At 47.8% G+C, this 20,115-nt stretch overlaps 1 pseudogene; it reads right to left on the reverse strand.

Moving 5' to 3' along the window:
- Positions 1-6,898: 6,898 nt before the first annotated feature.
- On the reverse strand, positions 6,899-10,990 carry LOC119358432 (annotated as a pseudogene).
- Between the last annotated feature and the right edge of the window lie 9,125 nt (positions 10,991-20,115).

A 20,115-nucleotide genomic window follows, 5' to 3' on the forward strand; every position in this document is an offset into this window, starting at 1 on the left:
CTCCCCAGGCCTGCCGGCCCGCTCGAGTGGCCACAGGAACGAAGCACCCGCGGACCAGCATGTAACAGCCTCCAAAGTAAAACCGTAGACCCTTTAGCATTCTATATATATGTAATATATATGAATAATTAATGTGTGGATTTTCTTTTTGCTTTTCTTTCATCATACCATTAAATATTTCACTCGAAATAAAAAACTATGATCATTTTTAGGAAAACATTTGAGCCTTCTTTAAATTTTATTTAAATGCTTTTCCAAATTCCATTCCAACCTTCCTCAAAATCCCGTGCCTTTTCTACTTCAAGCTAAACCTACAAACCTTGCTCAATAATTATTATTGCATTTATCCAAGTCAACCCAAAGGTTTCTTAATTTTTGAAGTTAATTACGCTTTTAGTACACATGAACTTGCAGCCCATGTACAAATCCATACAACAACTTCGAATTCGGGCACGTTTCCCTTGCGTGGGGATGAAAGACCCGCACTGCCACCCGCTGCGCGAGGAGATGAAGGCCCACCGCCGCTGTCAGCCGCACAGGCTTAGCCCGGTGACTTCCTTCGGTGGCGGCTGCTGAGATCTGGATCCCCCGAGCCGGCCCCTGGAGCGATGCGAGCGGCGGCGGAGTTATACAGGTCAGTTTTCCATAGCCCCCTTTTTATACGTTGTCTCTGCAAGAAAGAGTGCTAAATACGAACATGCTTGCAACTGTTGCAAGAAAGAATGCTAAATCTGAGATGGGCTCTAGGCCCATAATGCAATTTCTGAAAAAAATCTCTAAGGGCCCATGTGGGTTATATGGCACTAGGTGTGGTGGGAAGTTTAGTCCCACCCCGAAAGTGGAAGGAGAGTTGGAGTGGTTTATAAGGATTTCTCTTCTACATGCTATTGGAGCTTGAGAAGAGAAGAGGCCCTCGCGCACTCCTCCTCCACCGCCCTCCTCGCCATGCCACGCCACGCCACGCGCCACGCCCTTCTGGTTCCTGTACGGGGTGAGGGGCGAATAGGTTTTTGGGCAGCGATTACGCGACTGCTCGCTTCCGATCATCTACTTCCTCTACGTCCGCGTCGCCTTCATCATCACCATGTCCACCGCCGCCGAGAAAGCTGAAGCCGACAAGAAGGCCGCCGAGGACGCCGCTGCTGCCACCAAAACCGCGGCCTCTGCATGGCCTACTGGAGGGTATAACTCGTTTATCCCGCTCCTGATTATTTTCATATTAGCAGTACTAGCAGTGTGTGTAGATTTGTCTACTGTTTGCTTAGTACGTGCATATTTAGATCAGAGTCAGTACGTCGTCAACTTAGTCAATGCCATGCTAGTGATTTACTCGTGGATTAATTTAATCGAGAAATTTCCTATTTACTCAACAATCCAAAAACCTATTATGTGTAGGAATTTCTCGGCAAGTGGCTTTGCCGCTGCACTGAAACCGGATAAGTTTACCGGTACATACTTTAAGCGTTGGCAGACTAAGACCACGTTATGGCTCACGGTTATGAACGTGTTCTGGGTCACCGGTGTCTCCACGGGAACGATTGCTCATGAATAGGAGAAGGCGTTCAAGGAGGCTACTGTTGTGTTTCTCGGAGCAGTTCTTAGCGTGATCGGAGATAAACTGGTCGACGCATATTTACATGTGCATGTCGCCAAGGACTTGTGGGAGGCGCTCGAATCTAAATTCGGGGTCGCCGATGCAGGGAGCGAGATGTATATTATAGAGCAGTTCCACGATTACAAGATGGTTGAAAACCGTCCTGTATTGGAGCAGGCTCATGAGATAGTATGCATTGTTAAGGAGCTTGAACTTCTTAAGTGCGAGTTACCAGGCAAGTTTGCCGCGGGCTGCATAATCGCTAAGCTCCCTAATTCCTAGAGGAACTTTGCCACCACTCTGAAACATCAGAGGCGTGAATTCTGTGTGAAGGATGTCATTGGCCATCTGAGTGTTGAGCAGAATTCAAGGGCAAAGGACTCGCACGGAAAAGGGGCCGAAGGGACTTCTGTTGCCAACATGGTGAACCAGAAGAACTTCAACTCCCACAAGCCCAAGGGAAAGAACGGTGTCCAACACAATACCGACTTTAAGAAGAAGGGCAAGAAGACCTTCAAGAAGAACAAGAAGGATGAGGGTTGCTTTACTTGTGGTTCGGTTGAACATTGGGCCAACAAGTGCCCGAACAAGTACAAGAAGCCAGGACAGGACTCCAAGTCTGTCAACATGATTGTGGGCAATAATGAGAATGGTGCATCTGGGTACGGTAATTTATTTACTATTTTTTCAGTGTTTCAACCCAATGATTGGCGGGTGGACACAGGTGCAGGTGTTCATGTGTGTGCTGACATTTCATTGTTCACTTCTTACCAGGTCACAGGTCACGGGTCCGTATTGATGGGGAATGGCGCGAGTGCTTCTATTCATGGTGTTGGCACGGTCGATCTAAAGTTCACTTCGGGAAGGATCGTGCAGCTGAAGAACGTGCAGCATGTCCCCGCCATCAAGAAGAACCTCGTTAGTGGCTCCCTTCTATGTAGAGAAGGGTTTAAGTTGGTTTTCGAGTCTAATAAATTAGTTGTTACGAAATATGGACTCTTTGTTGGAAAAGGTTATGAGAGCGGAGGGATGTTCCGCCTTTCCCTCGCAGATTTTTGTAATAAAGTCGTGAACCATATTCATTCGAATGTTAATGAATCTGAAGTTTGGCATTCACGTCTTTGTCACATTAGTTTTGGTATTATGACGAAGCTAGCTAAGTTGGATTTAATCCCGAGTTTCACTTTAGCCAAAGGTTCTAAGTGCCTTTCATGTGTGCAAGCTAAGCAACCTCGCAAGCCTCATAAGGCCGCGGAGGAGAGACACCTGGCACCATTAGAACTCATACATTCTGATCTTTGTGAAATGAATGGTGTGTTGACTAAAGGTGGAAAGAGATACTTCATGACATTGATAGATGATTCCACTAGATATTGTTATGTTTATCTGTTAAATACTAAGGATGAGGCTCTACACTACTTTAAAATCTATAAGGCAGAAGTTGAGAATCAACTTGAAAAGAAAATTAAACGAGTCCGGTCAGATCGTGGTGGAGAGTACTTCTCGAGTGAGTTTGATTCCTTCTGTGCGGAACACGGCATTATTCATGAGAGGACGCCTCCCTATTCACCCCAGTCAAATGGGGTTGCCGAGCGGAAAAACCGTACTCTAACTGACTTGGTTAACGCCATGTTAGATACATCGGGTTTATCCAAGGCATGGTGGGGGAGGCTATATTGACGGCATGTCATGTCCTGAATAAAGTTCTGACAAAGGATAATGAGATCACTCCCTATGAGAAATGGGCAAAGAGAAGGACGACACTCTCGTACTTGCGCACTTGGGGCTGTTTGGCGAAAGTCAACGTGCCGATCCGCAAAAAGCGTAAGCTTGGACCCAAGACTGTGGACTGCGTTAATTTGGGCTACGCTAAGAACAGCGTTGGCTATAGATTTATAGTAGTGAAATCTGAGGTACCTGACCAGAAGGTCGGTACAATTATGGAGTCTAATGATGCTACATTCTTCGAGGATATTTTTCCTATGAGAGATATGCAAAGCACTTCTAGACAGGAATCTGAGGAGACTCCTGAACCTGCCATCCCTATGGAATATTATGAACAAACACATGATGAAAATCCTGAGGAGGATGACGAGGAAACCCTTGGTAGGGCAAAGAGACAAAGGACTGCAAAGACCTTTGGTGATGATTTCTTCGTGTACCTCGTGGATGATACTCCCACTTCTATTTCAGAAGCGTATGCCTCTCCAGAAGCTGACTACTGGAAGGATGCGGTCCGTAGCGAGATGGATTCCATCATGGATAATGGGACATGGGAGATGACTGACCGTCCCTATGGTTGCAAACCACTGGGATGTAAGTGGGTGTTCAAAAAGAATCTTAGGCCCGATGGTACGATTGAAAAGTACAAGGCTAGGCTTGTGGCCAAGGGCTATGACCAGCAAGAAAAGGAAGATTTCTTCGATACTTACTCACCTGTGGCTAGACTGACCACCATTCGAGTATTACTCTCGTTGGCGGCCTCACATGGTCTTCTCGTCCATCAGATGGATGTTAAGACGGCTTTTCTAAATGGAGAGCTAAAGGAGGAAATCTACATGCAACAGCCTGATGGCTTTGTGATAGATGGTCAGGAAAGAAAGGTGTGTAGGTTGATAAAATCTTTATATGGCCTGAAACAAGCACCTAAGCAATGGCATGATAAGTTTAATACAACTCTGACATCTGTTGGTTTCGTTGTTAATGAGGCTGAAAAATGTGTATATTATCGCCATGGTGGGGGCGAACGAGTTATACTGTGCTTGTATGTTGATGACATACTGATATTCGGAACAAACCTCAAAGTCATTGAGGAGGTCAAATCGTTTCTATCTTAGAACTTTGAGATGAAAGACCTTGGTGTGACTGATGTTATCTTGAACATCAAGCTACTGAGAGATAATGAGGGTGGGATCACACTTCTGCAATCCCACTACGTTGAGAAGGTGTTGAGTCATTTTGGATATTCGGACTGCACACCATCTCAAACACCATATGATCCTAGCATGTTGATTCGAAAGTCTAAAGGCATGGCTAAAGATCAATTGAGATACTCTCAAATCATTAGTTCACTGATGTACCTAGCGAGCGCAACGAGGCCTGACATCGCGTTTGCTGTGAGCAAACTGAGCCAGTTTGTTTCCAAACCGGGTGATGTACATTGGCATGCTGTTGAGAGAGTTATGCGCTATCTGAAAGGTACTATGAACTATGGACTTCACTATACCGGATACCCGTCGGTACTTGAAGGGTATAGTGATACGAATTGGATCTCTGATGCTGATGAGATGAAGGCCACAACTGGGTATATGTTTACTCTTGGAGGTGGCGCTGTTTCCTGAAAGCCTTGCAAGCAAACGATCTTAACGAGATCGACAATGGAAGCAGAATTAACGGCATTAGACACATCTGGTGTTGAAGCGAGATGGCTTCGAGATCTTTTGATGGACTTGCCATTGGTTGATAAACCGGTTCCGGCTATCCTTATGAATTGTGACAATCAGACTGTCATCACCAAGGTGAAGAGTTCAAAGGATAACATGAAGTCCACCAAACACATAAGAATGAGATTAAAAGCTGTCAAAAAATTAAGAAACTCCGGAGTGATAGCGTTGGACTATGTCCATATGGCTAAGAATCTGGCAGATCCCTTTACGAAAGGGCTATCACGTGTTGTGATAGATAATGCATCGAGGGAGATGGGTATGAGACCCACATGAGTTGCCATGGTGGTAACCCAACCTATGTGATCGGAGATCCCGTGAAGTAGGACCTGGGAAAACAAGCCAGTGGTGAACTGAGGAGAGTAACTATACTAACCCACTCCGTTGGAGATGCAATACTCTCGATACTGTATGGTAGGATGACTGCTGTCTTAATGTGTTCCAAAACTTATAAAAGCAAGATGCTATCCTACAGAGCGATCTTTGGAGGAACACACCTATATGAGCCCGACTGCTGGTCACAGTCTATGAGATTGGGGTGATCTCTAGTAAGCTCATGAATAGGCCAGGAGTGTGACCTATATGCTCCACCCAAGGGGTCAGCCTTCGGCAGCCTAGTACTAGTAAGACATGTAGTGAAACTTCTTTACGCCAAACTGACAATTCAAGGCATGGTCCATTGTTCAGTTGTGAAGGAGTGTAGCTACTTGCTCTAGGTGAAGTTCAACCTTAACAGGTCTTCACTAAAACACTGGTATATCGAAACAGTATTTGGAACAGAGGACACAATGGGCCCTCGAGATCTGGTGGGGATTGCTGAAATCTGAAATGGGCTCTAGGCCCATAATGCAATTTCTGAAAAAATCTTTAAGGGCCCATGTGGGTTATATGGCACTAGGTGTGGTGGGAAGTTTAGTCCCACCCCGGAAGTGGAAGGAGAGTTGGAGTGGTTTATAAGGGTTTCTCTTCTACATGCTATTGGAGCTTGAGAAGAGAAGAGGCCCTCGCGCACTCCTCCTCCGCCGCCCACCTCGCCACGCCACGCCACACCACGCCTCGTCACGACGCGCCGCGCCGCCCGCGGGTTGCGGGATTGAGCCGAGCCGAGCTGAGGGTATAACTCGTTTATCCTGCTCCTGATTATTTTCATATTAGCAGTATGTGTAGATTTGTCTACTGTTTGCTTAGTACGTGCATGTTTAGATCAGAGTCAGTACGTCATCAACTTAGTCAATGCCATGCTAGTGATTTACACGTGGATTAATTTAATCGAGAAATTGCCTATTTACTCAACAATGAAGACCCACCGCCACTGTCAGCCGCACAGGCTTAGCCCGGTGACTTCCTTCGGTGGCGGCTGCTGAGATCTGGATCCCCCGAGCCGGCCCCTGGAGCGATGCGAGCGGCGGCGGAGTTATACAGGTCAGTTTTCCATAGCCCCCTTTTTATACGTTGTCTCTGCAAGAAAGAGTGCTAAATACGAACATGCTTGCAACTGTTGTACGATGTATGATGTAACAAACGGGTCATTGTTACGTGGTGTACAAGATTTTACTGCACAAATCTATAGTGGGAATGTGGGATGCAGGGCGAGGCGAGTGGACTACGACCCCGCGATGGTCTGCATGGACGACCACTTGGAACCGGTTAGGGTCGACGCACCGGCTGACCATGCTGCAAAGCACAGGCACGTCACGATCTGCATCAGTCCACCTACTCTGGCAAGTGTCGATGCAGCGGCTCATTGATGTTCAAGCACAATGATAACAAGAGAATGAGAGGGCCAGCAGATACACATGCTCGCACATGACTGTTGAGTGATCATATTCATACCTGGACTGCTGTATACGATGCCTCGTTGCTAATGTCGCAGTTCAATATTTTGTACTCCTTCAAGCATACTGATAACCTCTGTTATCTGAGGCCTCTTGGTGCGGTCGGGAGTCACACAGATTAGACCGACATGCATGCATCTCTTTATTTGCTCGCATTCTGTTTCTAGGGATCGATATCCCAATGACCTCTGTAGCACATTCCTCCATTTTGTAAGGGTCTGCAGAATCAGAACACACATCTAGAAAGCTAGTGTGCCAAAGGTAGAATGTAACATCCTGTATGTGAAGCATAGATATCTCCATGTTGAAATATGAGACAAAGTTCCCTTACAAGCTCAATAAAGTCATCTGAAGATGCTTTAGTAACAACAATCGGGTAGTCTCTATGTCCCGTTACTACCTCCATGATTATTACACCCAAAATGAAATGAATATGTCTGACTTTGGAGTAATTGTGCCTCCATGTAGGAATTCTGGTGCCATGTAACCACTGAATCATAACAAGAATAGAATTTTGGTTACTTAAAAGAACACATCCTGCTTATGAAATAACAGTAATGGCATTAACTCACAGTGTTCCATCACGAGATGAAGTGCAAATAGTTTGCTGATCAAGCAGTCTTGATAGGCCGAAATCTGTAACTTTCGGTATCATATTGTCATCCAACAATATGTTTGCGGGTTTAAGGTCCAAGTGAATAATAGGTTTATCAATTTGGTCATGAAGGTAACATAATCCATAGGAAATCCCCTTGATTATATTATAGCGTTTGTTCCAATCAAGTCCAGAAGATTCATCTGCATTTGTAACCAGAAGAAGAGCATTCCAATGGATGTATGTTGAAAATCCATTTTATTGTTCTCTAGATGATATGTCCACATATGAGAGAGCTACATGATTTTACTATTTATTTTCAGTTGTCCATTATAGATTCCACACAACATATTTACCTTTTGCAACAGTTTGTATATGTGAATGAAATACATTCTTTAGGAGCAAAAGTTCAAACCTCACAAATTGCAGTCTTAAATAAATATGAAACCAAGAAAATACATACTGTATTTAACATCGTACCAGATACTAGATAATTATCCAAGCTTCCCCTAGGAAAATACTCCAAGCAAATTAACCTTTCCGCCATCTCCGCAAAAACGTATCTCCTGTCGTACTCTAAACACGCATTTTGTGTTTCATAGCAGTAGCCTACAAACCGCACTATGTTGGGGTGCTTAAGCATCATAAGATGGTAAACCTCATTCTCAAATTGCTTCTGCAGGCCTGGCCTTAATGACGACACAATCTTCTTCACGGCAATCATATCACCATTTTGCAGCAGTCCCTGTTTAAAGTACCAGATTGTAAGTTGAACAAAAGTAAGTTTCAAACAAAATAAAATAAAGACGATATATATTGCGATCTTACCTTGTATACAACACCAAAACCACCTTGTCCAAGTATTCGCTCTTGAGAGAAGTTTTTGTGATTTCTTTCAAATATTGTAATGGTATATTGTGTGGTCTTGAACTTTGACCGCTTAATACGCATTCCAGGTCATTCGAAACATGAACATCTCTAGACATTTCGAAGGCATTCGACTCCGTTCAATGGCCATTCCTGATCGAGATGATGCAACAACTTGGTTTCGGACCTAGGTGGAGATCATGGATATGTGGTATTCTTGCAACTTCCACCACCAAGATCATGGTGAATGGAGACCCCAGGGACACTATCTACAACTGCAAGGGGCTCAGGCAAGGCGACCCAATATCACCGATGCTATTTATTCTCACTATGGAGTCGTTGCAAAGGCTGTTTGAGCGGGCAACACAAAGAGGGCTCTTGGAACCGTTGGCTTCTCGAGGAATGAGGCAACGACTGTCCATCCTCGCGGATGATGTGGTGGTTTTCGTCAAACCCAAGCCAGGAGAGCTTGAGGCTGCGAAGCGTATCTTTGAGGTTTTTGGGGAGGCATCAGGCTTGCGGATCAATATGGCAAAATCAGCGGCCCTTTCGATAAGGTGCTCGGATCAGGAAATTAATATGGCAAGCGGCGTGCTAGGATACCCGAGAGGGTCCTTCCCTATCAAATACCTAGGCCTGCCGTTGGCATTACGGAAGCAGACTCCGACACAGTTACAATACTTGGTGGATCAAATGGCGAATTGTCTCCCTAAGTGGAAGGCGGCTCTGATGCCGAAGAGTGGACGGTTGACTTTGGTCAAATCGGTGCTATGTGCCATGCCCATTCATGCCATGATGGCCTTGGATCTTCCGATGAAAACTATCACTGCGATGAACAAAGTGCACCAGAGGATTCCTCTGGTGCAAGCGGGCTAATGCGAATGGTGGCAATTGCGCAGTCGCCTGAGATTCAGGATGTGCACCAAAATGGGCTGGAGGACTGGGAATACCAAACCTCAGATGGCTGAATGTGGCAATGCAAGCTAGGTGGCCATGGCTTCAACGGGTGGACTCGAGCAGACCTTGGAGTGAATTCACAATTAAAGTTCCAACGAAAGCAAAATTTCTGTTCTAGGCAGCAACCAGGAGTGAGGCGCATTGGATCAATGGGATGAGGGTGCAGGAGATAGCACCAACTATATATGACATGATCCCTCGGCGCGTCAGACAGATGAGGCATGTGGCATCGGCCATCGAGGATGGCTCTTGGGCTCTGGATGTCGGCCCGGAGCTTGGGGACCAAGCCTTGAGGGAATTCTTATCCCTATGGCTATGCGTGTGCACGTGGGAGCAGGAGGTGGATGTGCCGGATACGGTATCATGGTCCTGGGAGACTAACGGACGCTACTCGATGAGGTCGGCATATGCGGCAAGGTTTTGGGGCCGAATGGTGGAACCCATGGCGGAGCTGACCTGGGCATCTCGGGCGCCCTCTAACTGCAAGTTCTTCACTTGGCTAGCACTACGAGATCGGTGCTGGACCTCAGACAGACTTACACGGAGAGGGTTACCGCATCAGGACGCATGCCCTCTTTGTGACCAGGAGGAGGAAACGATTAATCATGTGCTACTAACATGTGTGTTCACACGATCCATATGGGTTGTGGTTTGTGAGGCGTTGGGCAAGTTGGATTGGACACCGACGGCGCAAGACACGCTTGGCGCCTGGCTTCGGGATAAGCAAGGGCCGAACAACCCGCGACGCAAGGATCTACATACTATCTTCATCCTCACTATTTGGGAGTTGCGGAAGCATCGCAACGCTATTGTGTTCGATAGAGCATCCCCTTCGATGGACGTGCTTCTTGCTAGGGTGAAGTCCGAAGGGAGGATATGGTCGCTAGCCAGCAAGTTCAAAGGGGACGTTGAATCCTTCTTTGGTAGTTTAGAAAGGTGGGCTCGTAGGAAAGGGTAAAGTGTAACGGAAACCTTGTAAACTATGGTGGAGGCAATCTTTGCCTTTCTTCTTTAATATATAATATGCACGCTCGTGCATATTTGAGAAAAAAAATTACCTCTGCTGCAGATGTAGGCACCTACTGTCCACACCCACTCCAACTGTCAAAATGATATATAGCTCCCTGTTCCTATTTAGAGCAGCGAAAAAAGGCATGTGGATGGGGAGGAGGAAATCTCGGAACAATCAAAATAACCTCAATCAAGCTCGATCTGCTCACCGACGGACAGTAGGGGATGAATCCAGAGCCCGGATGCGCCAGGGGACGTCCAGTGGAGCGGATCGATGGAGGTCGTCGGAGGACTCTCGGAGAAAAGCGCGTTGAGGTTGGAAGAAGATCAAGGAAGCACTGCAGGTCTGCAGCAGTATGTGTTAGACACTCTGGATCAGATCAGTACGGATCGTGTGGAATTACGGAGGCTAACAAACGCCTCGCTTCGTGCGGGCGGGTGTGGCCTGACCCTCACCGGCGAGGAGTCTGTCGATCTGGTGTCTGGATCTGCCGGCGCCGGTCTAGCACAGTAGAGCGGGGTGGAGGCCGGAGGTGGACGAACAGAGGAGTACTGCCTCGGCAGAGAGAGTGCTGTGGTGTGGTGAGGGGAACTATTTTGAACAGGAACACGACCCGCCATCGGCCATCTCCAGACGAAGCGCACTTGGCCCATCATGGACCTCTCCTGACGACCTTGAGGAGAAGGAGTCAAGGAGATGTGCCGCCGGCTTGCCTTATTGATTGGCCAGGAGGCCCACATGATTTCCTTGGAGGTCCCGGTGGACGGGTGGAGGCTTTCTGCCGCGACGCCCATCAGGGGAGGTGAGACTTCTGATTTTGCTTTGGGCGACGAGAGGAGGTTTATTTTCATTTCCGACCTCCATAACTTCGGCCGCTACAGGAGCTCGCAGGCTTCGCCGCCCTGCGGTCTCAACCCCCGCTGCCGGGGCAGGATCTGAGATCTCCTTGACGCATCCGTGTCCCAGGAGCCTGCCATGCCGCGCATCACCCCCCGTATATCTGCTCAGGGTCCACGGGCTGTCGTCGTAGCTCACCAAGACCATCGTCCAATGAGTGAAGAGTAGTTGAAATATAATGATAGCTTTAAACGTATAATACAACAATAGTTGAAACATGCCATGATAACTTCGGTGTAAACATCATGATAATTTACGTATTATAGACGTTGTAACTTTTAACCCCACCCCCGTCAAAAAATAACTTTTGAAAATCTCGCCTTGAAAGATTTGATGGCAAAAACAAAATTTTAATCAGATTTGTCGTTTAAGAGATGAAACATGTTTAAGATTGAAAATACAAAAAGATATTTGCTGACAGCATCAATTTCGTCATTGTATACATGCATGTGTAGAAACCTATGCCAACATAATAGCACCGGAGTGCAAGAGATGCCGGCGGCATGTGCCGGTGTCCAGGGCGACCGGGTGCGGTAATGTAGCGGTGTCATGGGGGAGGAGCGCCCATAGTCAGGCCCCGGGTGCTGGAAAACAACAGCGGACTCCTCCCGACCCACCCTGTGCCTCCCGCGCCGCCCCCGCTCAGCGGCAGGGAGGGCTTCCGGCGCGGCGCCCCCAAGTCCCCTCCCCCTCCCTCCTCCTCTCCCGCCGCCGCTAGAGGGCCTGGCCGGGCAAAGCTCGCCTGGCCCGGCGGCGGCGGGGCCTTCTGGTTCCCTCGCTGGCAGAGGAGCGGCGCGGGTCTTCCTCTCCGGCTGGGGCGCGACACGGGCGCTGGGCGCCGCGGCGCGACGTCGAGCTGGCGCGCTGGTCGGCGCTGGGTGGTGGGTCGTGCGGGGCCGAGACATGACGGCGCGGATCTGGCGCGTGGGGGCTCCTGCGGCGAGGGCTGCGGGCGGCGCGGCCGGGCGCTCCTGGGCGTCGGGCAGCGGCTGTTTACGGCGTGGTAACCAGCGCAACGACGGCTTGGTGGCGGCGGTGGTGGTGCGTGCCGGCTGGATCTGGCGGTTTCCGGCGGGCGTCACGGGTTGGGGCATCTAGATATGTATAAACTGAACTATGCCATCATTACCCTCATTCCTAAAGTTCCTATGGCTAGAGATATGAAACATTTTAGACCTATTAGTTTAAGCAATGGTGCTGTTAAAATTTTCTACAAGGCCATGACCACTATGGTCTCCCCTTTGTGTAACAAACTTATTTCATCTAACCGAACTGCCTTTATTAAAGGTAGATTCATTTTGGAAAGTGTGGTTATGGCCCATGAGGTCATCCATGAGATTCATAGGTCTGGTTCCAGTGGTTTGATCCTTAAGCTAGACTATGAGAAAGGATATGATAGAGTGAGTTGGGATTTTCTGAAGGAAATGCTTCTCTCTAGAGGCTTTGGCAGTAAATGGGTGGGGTGGGTGATGCCTACTATTCACCAGGGAACATTATTCCAGGTCAGAATTAACGACACCAATGGCCCTGAATTTGCTGGTGGTAAAGGTTTGAAACAAGGCGACCCCCATTCACCCCTGCTGTTTAATTTGGTGGCTGATGTCTTTTCTAAGATGCTGCAGAAAGCTGCTAACAATAACTTGATATGTGGGCTTCTGCCTAATGCAATTCCTGGGGGAGTGGTCAGCCTGCAATATGCTGATGATACTATCTTGTTTCTTGACAATTCTATAGAGTATGCCAAGAACCTGAAGTGGATATTAACTTGCTTTGAGAAACTTTCTGGTTTGAAAATTAACTTTCACAAGAGTGACCTACATACTATCAATGTAACTAATCAGATGGCTAAGGAATTTGCTCAGGTGTTTTGCTGCCAGCTGGGGGATTTCCCCTTTAAGTACTTAGGTGTGCCTCTGCACTTCAAAAACTTAGAAAAGAAGACTTACAACCCATTATAGACAGGATTATCAAGAACATAGCTAGGTGGTTGGGGAGATTTCTCTCTTATAGAGGCAAATTGATTCTGCTTACTACTTGCATTGCTAGTATCCCTACCTATCTGATGTCTATTGTTAAATTTCCTAAATGGGCCATTGACATGATTACTTCTCAGATGTCCCATTTTTTCTGGGGGAATGTGGGAGATACTCATAAATATCATCTTGCTAGCTGGGGATTGATCTCCAGGAGGAAGGAGTATGGTGGTTTGGGGGTGCCCAATCTTAGGGATTTCAATATGGCCCTCTTGGCTTCCTGGGGAAAAAGATTTTTTGATAATAGAGCTAGTGATTGGAAAAAGATTTTGGCTTACAAATATAATATTGATAATCCAAGCCTCTTTAGTACTAGAACTACCATGGGATCCCCATTCATGAAAAGCTTAGCCTGGGCTTTGACTGCAGTTAAAAACTTCTATAGGTGGATCCCTGGAAATGGTAAAACTATTGCCTTTTGGCATGACACATGGATTGGGGATTGTTCCCTGAAAACTGCCTTTTGGGACTTGTTTGAAATCTGTCAACAACAAGAAGCTACTCTGGCTCAAGTATGGGTTGGGGGTGAACTCCAACTAACCTTTAGGAGATGTGTGAATGGAGAAACTCTATCGAGATGGAGTGATCTCATTAATCTAGTGAAACAAGTTGTTTTATCTGATTCACCAGATCAGCCGGTGTGGCGACTGGAACCATCTGGTAAATATTCAGTCAAGTCTTTCTACAGACTAATTAACTTTGGAGGGATCACCTCTGAGATCAGAGATGATATATGGAAAATTAAAGTCCCCCCTAATCTTCATGTCTTCCTTTGGTTGATCTATTACAATAAGAGCCTTACCAGAGACAACCTAGCCAAACGCAGACATGTAGAGGATAAGGCTTGTGTCTTTTGTGAGGAATTAGAAACTATCCAACATCTGTTTTTTGAATGCATTGTTGCTAGGCAGGTTTGGGAACTGTTAGCTGATTACTTTAAGATTAATGTACCTGATTCTTTTACTGTGTTATCCTCCTTCTGGAGGAAACGAAAACAATGTGAAGCTTTGAATATATCTACTACTGCTGCCTTGTGGAGCTTATGGCGTTTGCGAAATAATTTTGTTTTTCAGGGGCGAAGATGGCGAAGTACTGTGTTTTGAATCTGTTGGGGGCAACGATCAGGCAGTGGAAAATCCTATGCTCAGAAAATCAGGGTGTGCTTCTCCTTCGCTGGTTAAAGCTGCTGGACTACCGAAGAGGGGAATTGCTTAGGATCGCCTGGCGCTGAATGGAAAATAAAAAGAGCACCCTAGATCCATAGTTGGGGCATGTATGGCTAGTTGTCTAGGGCTAGTGTATGTGTTTTTATTGGCTATGCATCCATTCGTGAGACTTGTGCTGGAAAAGCACCAACTGTAATAGGGATAGTTGTTTGAACCCTGCTCATGTTTCCGTCTGTGACAACTACTCTTTGGCTGTTGCCGAGCGCTGCTTAACAATCTGTGTGTGTTGGTTTGCCTTGGCTTTCAATAAAAGTTCAGGCGGGGGGAAACCCCTTTCATTTCAAAAAAACTCATCAACAGAGAAGTAAACATGGTCGCTCTGGCGATACCCAGTTATTTGAAGTGGTCTCAGACTGCCATTACATTCGACCAGTCTGATCACCCAGCGCACATAGCCACCCCTGGGAGGCAAGCGTTGGTGGTCGACCCAGTCGTCGAAGGCACTCGGTTGACTAAAGTTCTGATGGATGGTGGCAGTGGCCAGAATATACTGTATGTGGAGACCTTGAAGGGAATGGGTATTCCGATGTCCAGACTCAGTGAAAGAAATATGAGTTTCCATGGGGTGATTCCTGAGAAGAAGGCTGAATCACTCGGCCAGATCGCTCTTGATGTGGTTTTTGGTGATTTCAAGAATTACCGCAAAAAAAAGTTGACGTTTGAGGTCGTGGATTTTCAGAGTGCTTAACATGCTATTCTGGGCACGCCAGCTTATGCATGTTTTATGGCTCGACCATGTTACGTGTACCTCAAATTGAAGATGCCTAGTCGTAGAGGAGTGATCACTATCACCGGCAATCGGAAGAAGGCAGAAAAGTGCTTCTAGAAGGGCTCAAAGATCGCCGATACACAAATGGCAGTGATAGAATCGCAGGAGTATCAGAAGAATGCATATCCGAGTGGTTTGTTGCGAGATAAGAAGCCTGCCATAGATTTTGTATTTCAGTCGTCTGGTGAAACAAAGCCAATTCAGATTCACCCGACCGATCCCGATGCTGCTCCGACTCACATTTTGACAACACTCAACTCCAAATAGGAAGAAGCGCTCATCCAGTTCCTCCGTGAGAACTGGGACATCTTTGCATGGAAACCTTCTAACATGCCAGGTGTTCCCAGGGGGCTGGCTGAGCACCATTTGCGAGTCGACCCAAAAGTGAAACCAGTCAAAGAACATCTTCGACGGTCCGCCGTACAGAAGAGAAAAGCAATTGGTGAAGAAGTGGCTCGGCTCCTAGCAGCCGAGTTTATCCGAGAGATTTACCACTCCGAGTGGCTAGCCAATGTTGTCATGGTCCCTAAGAAGGACGACTCACTTTGCATGTGCATTGACTTCAAGCATATCAATCGGGCTTGCCCGAAAGATCACTTTCATCTTCCCCACATCGACCAAATAGTCGACTCGACTGCGGGGTGTGAGCGTTTGTCCTTTTTGGACGCCTATTCCGGGTATCATCAAATCCGACTGTATGGACCCGATGAGATAAAAACGGCTTTCATCACTCCATTTGGGTGCTTCTGTTATGTCACCATGCCATTCGGCCTGAAGAACGCTAGAGCCACATTCATGAGGATGATTCAGAAGTGTTTACTCACTCAAATCAGTCGGAATGTGGAAGTATACATGGATGACATTGTGGTCAAGTCACGTAAAGGTTCCGACCTGCTGGCTGACCTTGTTGAAACTTTTGCCAACCTCATAAGGTATGATATCAAACTTAATCCATCAAAGTGCACATTCGGAGTTCCGGGCGGAAAATTACTCGGTTTCCTCGTTTCCGAACGGGGGATCGACGCTAACCCAGATAAAGTTGGTGCTATACTCCAAATGAAACGCCCTGTGCGTGTGCACGATGTCCAGAATCTTACTGGTTGTTTGGCCGCCTTAAGTCGATTCATTTCTCGCCTTGGTGAAAAGGCATTGCCTCTTTACTAACTGATGAAGAAGTCTGATAAGTTCGAGTGGACTCTTGAAGCTGATGCAGCATTTACAGAGCTCAAAGCCCTGCTTTCCACCCAGCCGGTGCTTGGTTCCCCAATCAGCAAAGAGCCGTTACTGCTTTACATTGCAGCCAATGGACAAGTTGTCAGTACAGTACTTACGGTCGAGCGGGAAGAAGAAGGAAAAGCCTATAAAGTTCAGCGCCCAGTATATTATGTTTCTGAAGTTCTGACTCCATCAAAGCAAAGATATCCACATTATCAGAAGCTGGTTTATGGGATTTATATGACCACGAAGAAGGTTGCTCACTACTTCTCTGACCATTCCATTACAGTCATCAGCGACGCTCCATTATCAGAGATTCTGAACAATAGAGATGCAACTGGTCGAGTGGCAAAGTGGGTGATTGAACTCCTTGGTCAGAGAAGCTTTTATCTTGGCGTTGTCTTCCTACAATTTGCCGACTGAAGCCAACTTCTGTTCAGCTAGAGCGGTTTCCTCATCAGCTTTTTGCTGCGCGGCCGCCAGATCTTGATCCTTTTTCGCTAGAGCTTGGTTGTGTTTCTCCGAAAGAAATAATGCTTGATTCATAAAAAGCAGAATGAAATCTAGTTCAGGGATAAACCAGTTGACAAGTCTTTCTTACCAACGGTGTCATCCTTGGCCCTCTGCAGATCTATCTTGGCTAGCTCTAGATCGAGGTTGAGTTGAATCTGCTGCTTCTCCAGGTCAGCGAAACGAGCTCCAAGGTCACAAGATTTCTGCAACCGAAGAACAAGTCAGTCGACAGGTGAAAAGATTGGTTATTTCGGAGAGATAAAAGGTTAAAGCCAACAAATTCTAAGACTACTGCCGAATCAAACATCCAACAGTAGTCTCGGGGACTACACCCAGTGGGTGCACTTAACATGCCCCCACTGGTTCAGTTTACACTCGACAAGGCCTGTCCAGCACGAGTGCAAAAAAAGAAGGTTACTCTCAGACCATAGTCGACTGCCCGCAGTCGACCACGGTCTCGGGGACTACACCCAGTGGGTGCACTCAGCGTGCCCCCACTGGCTCAGATTCCACTCGTCATGGTCCGTCCAGGCCGAGTGAAGAAATTCCGATACTTAGACCATAGTCGACTGCCCGCAGTCAATTATGGTCTCGGGGACTACACCCAGTGGGTGCACTCAGCATGCCCCTACTGGTCAAAAGGTTCAATCGACAACAACATAGTCAGCTCAAAGTAGTGGTTTGTTCAGTAACAAATCAAAAGATCCTTTGAAAGAAAGTTTTCAGGTACCATATCCTAAACAGAATGAGCCAAAAGAGTCAGTCGACGATTTGCTAACCTGGACGTTGCTCTGGAGAGCGGAGCTGGCATCATAAGCAGCTTGGCTGGCTTCCCGCACCATCTTCATTTTCTCCATCATAATGCCCGCTTGGCATATAGCCTCTTTTGCAGCACCCACCTGGTCCTCTGGGACGTGATGCGCAGCAAAAATGGATGGTGGGTCGGCAGGAGTCTGTGCAGCTGACGCTGAAGGCTGAGCACTCGACAGCGGTATGGTGAAGGAGACGGAAGTCCGATTGGCATCGCCGGCGTCCTGAATTACCGGTTCCGCCACCAGCGTCGACTAAGGCGTCTTGCCAGCGGACGTTTTCTTGTTTATTCTCCCCAAGGGCCTTTGTGGCTCATCCTTGTCGTCGTCAGGGAGGTCAATGACGTTGAGAGCTGTAAAAAGACCAGTCGCCCAAAGTTGATCACCCGATTGGGTATATCACAGTTCAATCGACAAAGCAAAGACAAAATCACGAAGATTGTACCCGGATTGGAGGTGACCGCATCTTCCATTTCCTCATCCTCATTTTTATAAGCAGAGGTTCCAGAGGTAGCGGCACTGCCAGTTTCAAGATTCATTCGGTCAAACCAAGGGAAAAATAAACATCACAGAACATCGAGTAAAAGCGAAAGAAGAACACTCACGCAGAAGCAACATGAACGTCAATTTTGATTTTCGGCAGCGCCTTCCGAGTATTCTGCACTACAACCTTGGACTGCTTTGGGACCTTTTCAGTTGGTGTCGGAGAGGACGTCGGAGGACGCTTTGACGACTGCCCGGTCTGAACGGTCGCCTTGTCACGGGCGCTCGCCGGATCATGAGTAAGCTTGGATTGCCTTTCCCTGCGGGGAGGGGAGTCGACCTCTTCTTCGTCACTCGGGTCGTCGCTCTCCTCGCCCCCCTCTCCGTCGGAATGCCACTCCTGCTTTCACCTCCGCTTGCCTCCCCCTTCGGGTCCTGCTCCTACTCTCCGTTGGGCAACGAATACATTTCAGTAAGGGCCTAGAAGAAAACAAGCAAGATAAAGTCAGTCGGTGAAGCATAAACATTTGCATGTTAAATCAAGATGACATTCGGTAATTCAGAATTGAACCTTGTCTGATTCGTAGGATTGGTCAAGTGGAGGGATTCTCCTGGCCCCTCTGGGGTTATCCTTGTTGCCAGTGATACTCCTCAACCACTTCTCCACCGTATCCTCGTCGACTTCTTCTGGGTGCACCCGAGTGGAATCTTCAATGCCCGAATACATCCACATCGGATGGTCGCGGGCTTGAAGTGGCTGAATGCGTCCTCTGAGGAAGACTTTCAGCAGATCCATTCCAGTTACACCCTCACGGATGAGATGGACCACTCGCTCAACCAGCACTTTCACCTCCACTTTCTCCCGTGGAGTCACTTTCAAGGCGGAGGGCTTTTCTACGCGATCCATAGAAAAAGGAGGAAGTCCAGTCGACTGGCCTGGAGTCGGCTGGTCTTTGCAGTAAAAACAGGTCGACTGCCACCCTCGGACCGACTCAGGAAGAATTATGGCTGGGAAAGAGCTCTTACCCCTCATCTGAATCCCAAGACCCCCACACATCTGGATCACTTGGGTCCTCTCGTCACTCGGGTTGGCTTTTTTACCGACTGGGAGCGACATGTAAAAATGTGCTTGAAGAGACCCAGTGTGGTCAACAACCCAAGAAGTTTTTGCACAGAGACACGAAGGCAGCAAGATACACGATGGTGTTGGGGGAAAAGTGATGAAGTTGTGCTCCAAAGAAATTCAAGAAAGCTCGGGAAAAAGGATGCGGAGGCAAAGAAAATCCACTGTCGATACGAGTGGCGAGGAGGACGCACTCACCCTCCCGCGGTCGAGGTTCAATCTCACCCTCCGGGAGCCACGCAGATTTGTGAGGAATCAGCCCCTCTTCCGCCAGATCGTCGAGGTCGTCCTGGCGGATCGTCGACCGGATCCAGTTGCCCTGGATCCAGCCGCGCGGCAAACCAGACCTCGACGACGACCCGCCCCGGCTGGACTTCTTCCCCTTCGCCTTCGCCGTCGCCTTCTTCGTGCGCTCCAGAGCCACCGTCTTGTCTTTCCCCATCGCCGTGGACGGAGCTCGAACGGAGCGACGACGCTGGGGCAGGAGCGGCGCAGTGGGGAAAGCTGAGGTGGAAGAAGAAGAATGAGGGCGCACTGTTCAAAAACCCCAGTCCGGCGCCTTATATGGGGTTGCTTCCGAGTGACTGACCTGTAGGCCAGGGCGATCTTATCGAATCCCGAAACAGTCGCGCGTGCGATACGTGGCAAAAAAGGCGGCGCGGAATCGAGGCGACCTTGCTTTATCCGACCCGATTACCGCGGCCTCCTCCGCCCCGCGCGCTTCCCGAAATTCGAATCCCGCGA

The sequence above is a fragment of the Triticum dicoccoides genome, chromosome 2A, assembly GCF_002162155.2.
Source record: "Triticum dicoccoides isolate Atlit2015 ecotype Zavitan chromosome 2A, WEW_v2.0, whole genome shotgun sequence".
NCBI classification, from domain to species: Eukaryota; Viridiplantae; Streptophyta; class Magnoliopsida; order Poales; family Poaceae; genus Triticum; species Triticum dicoccoides.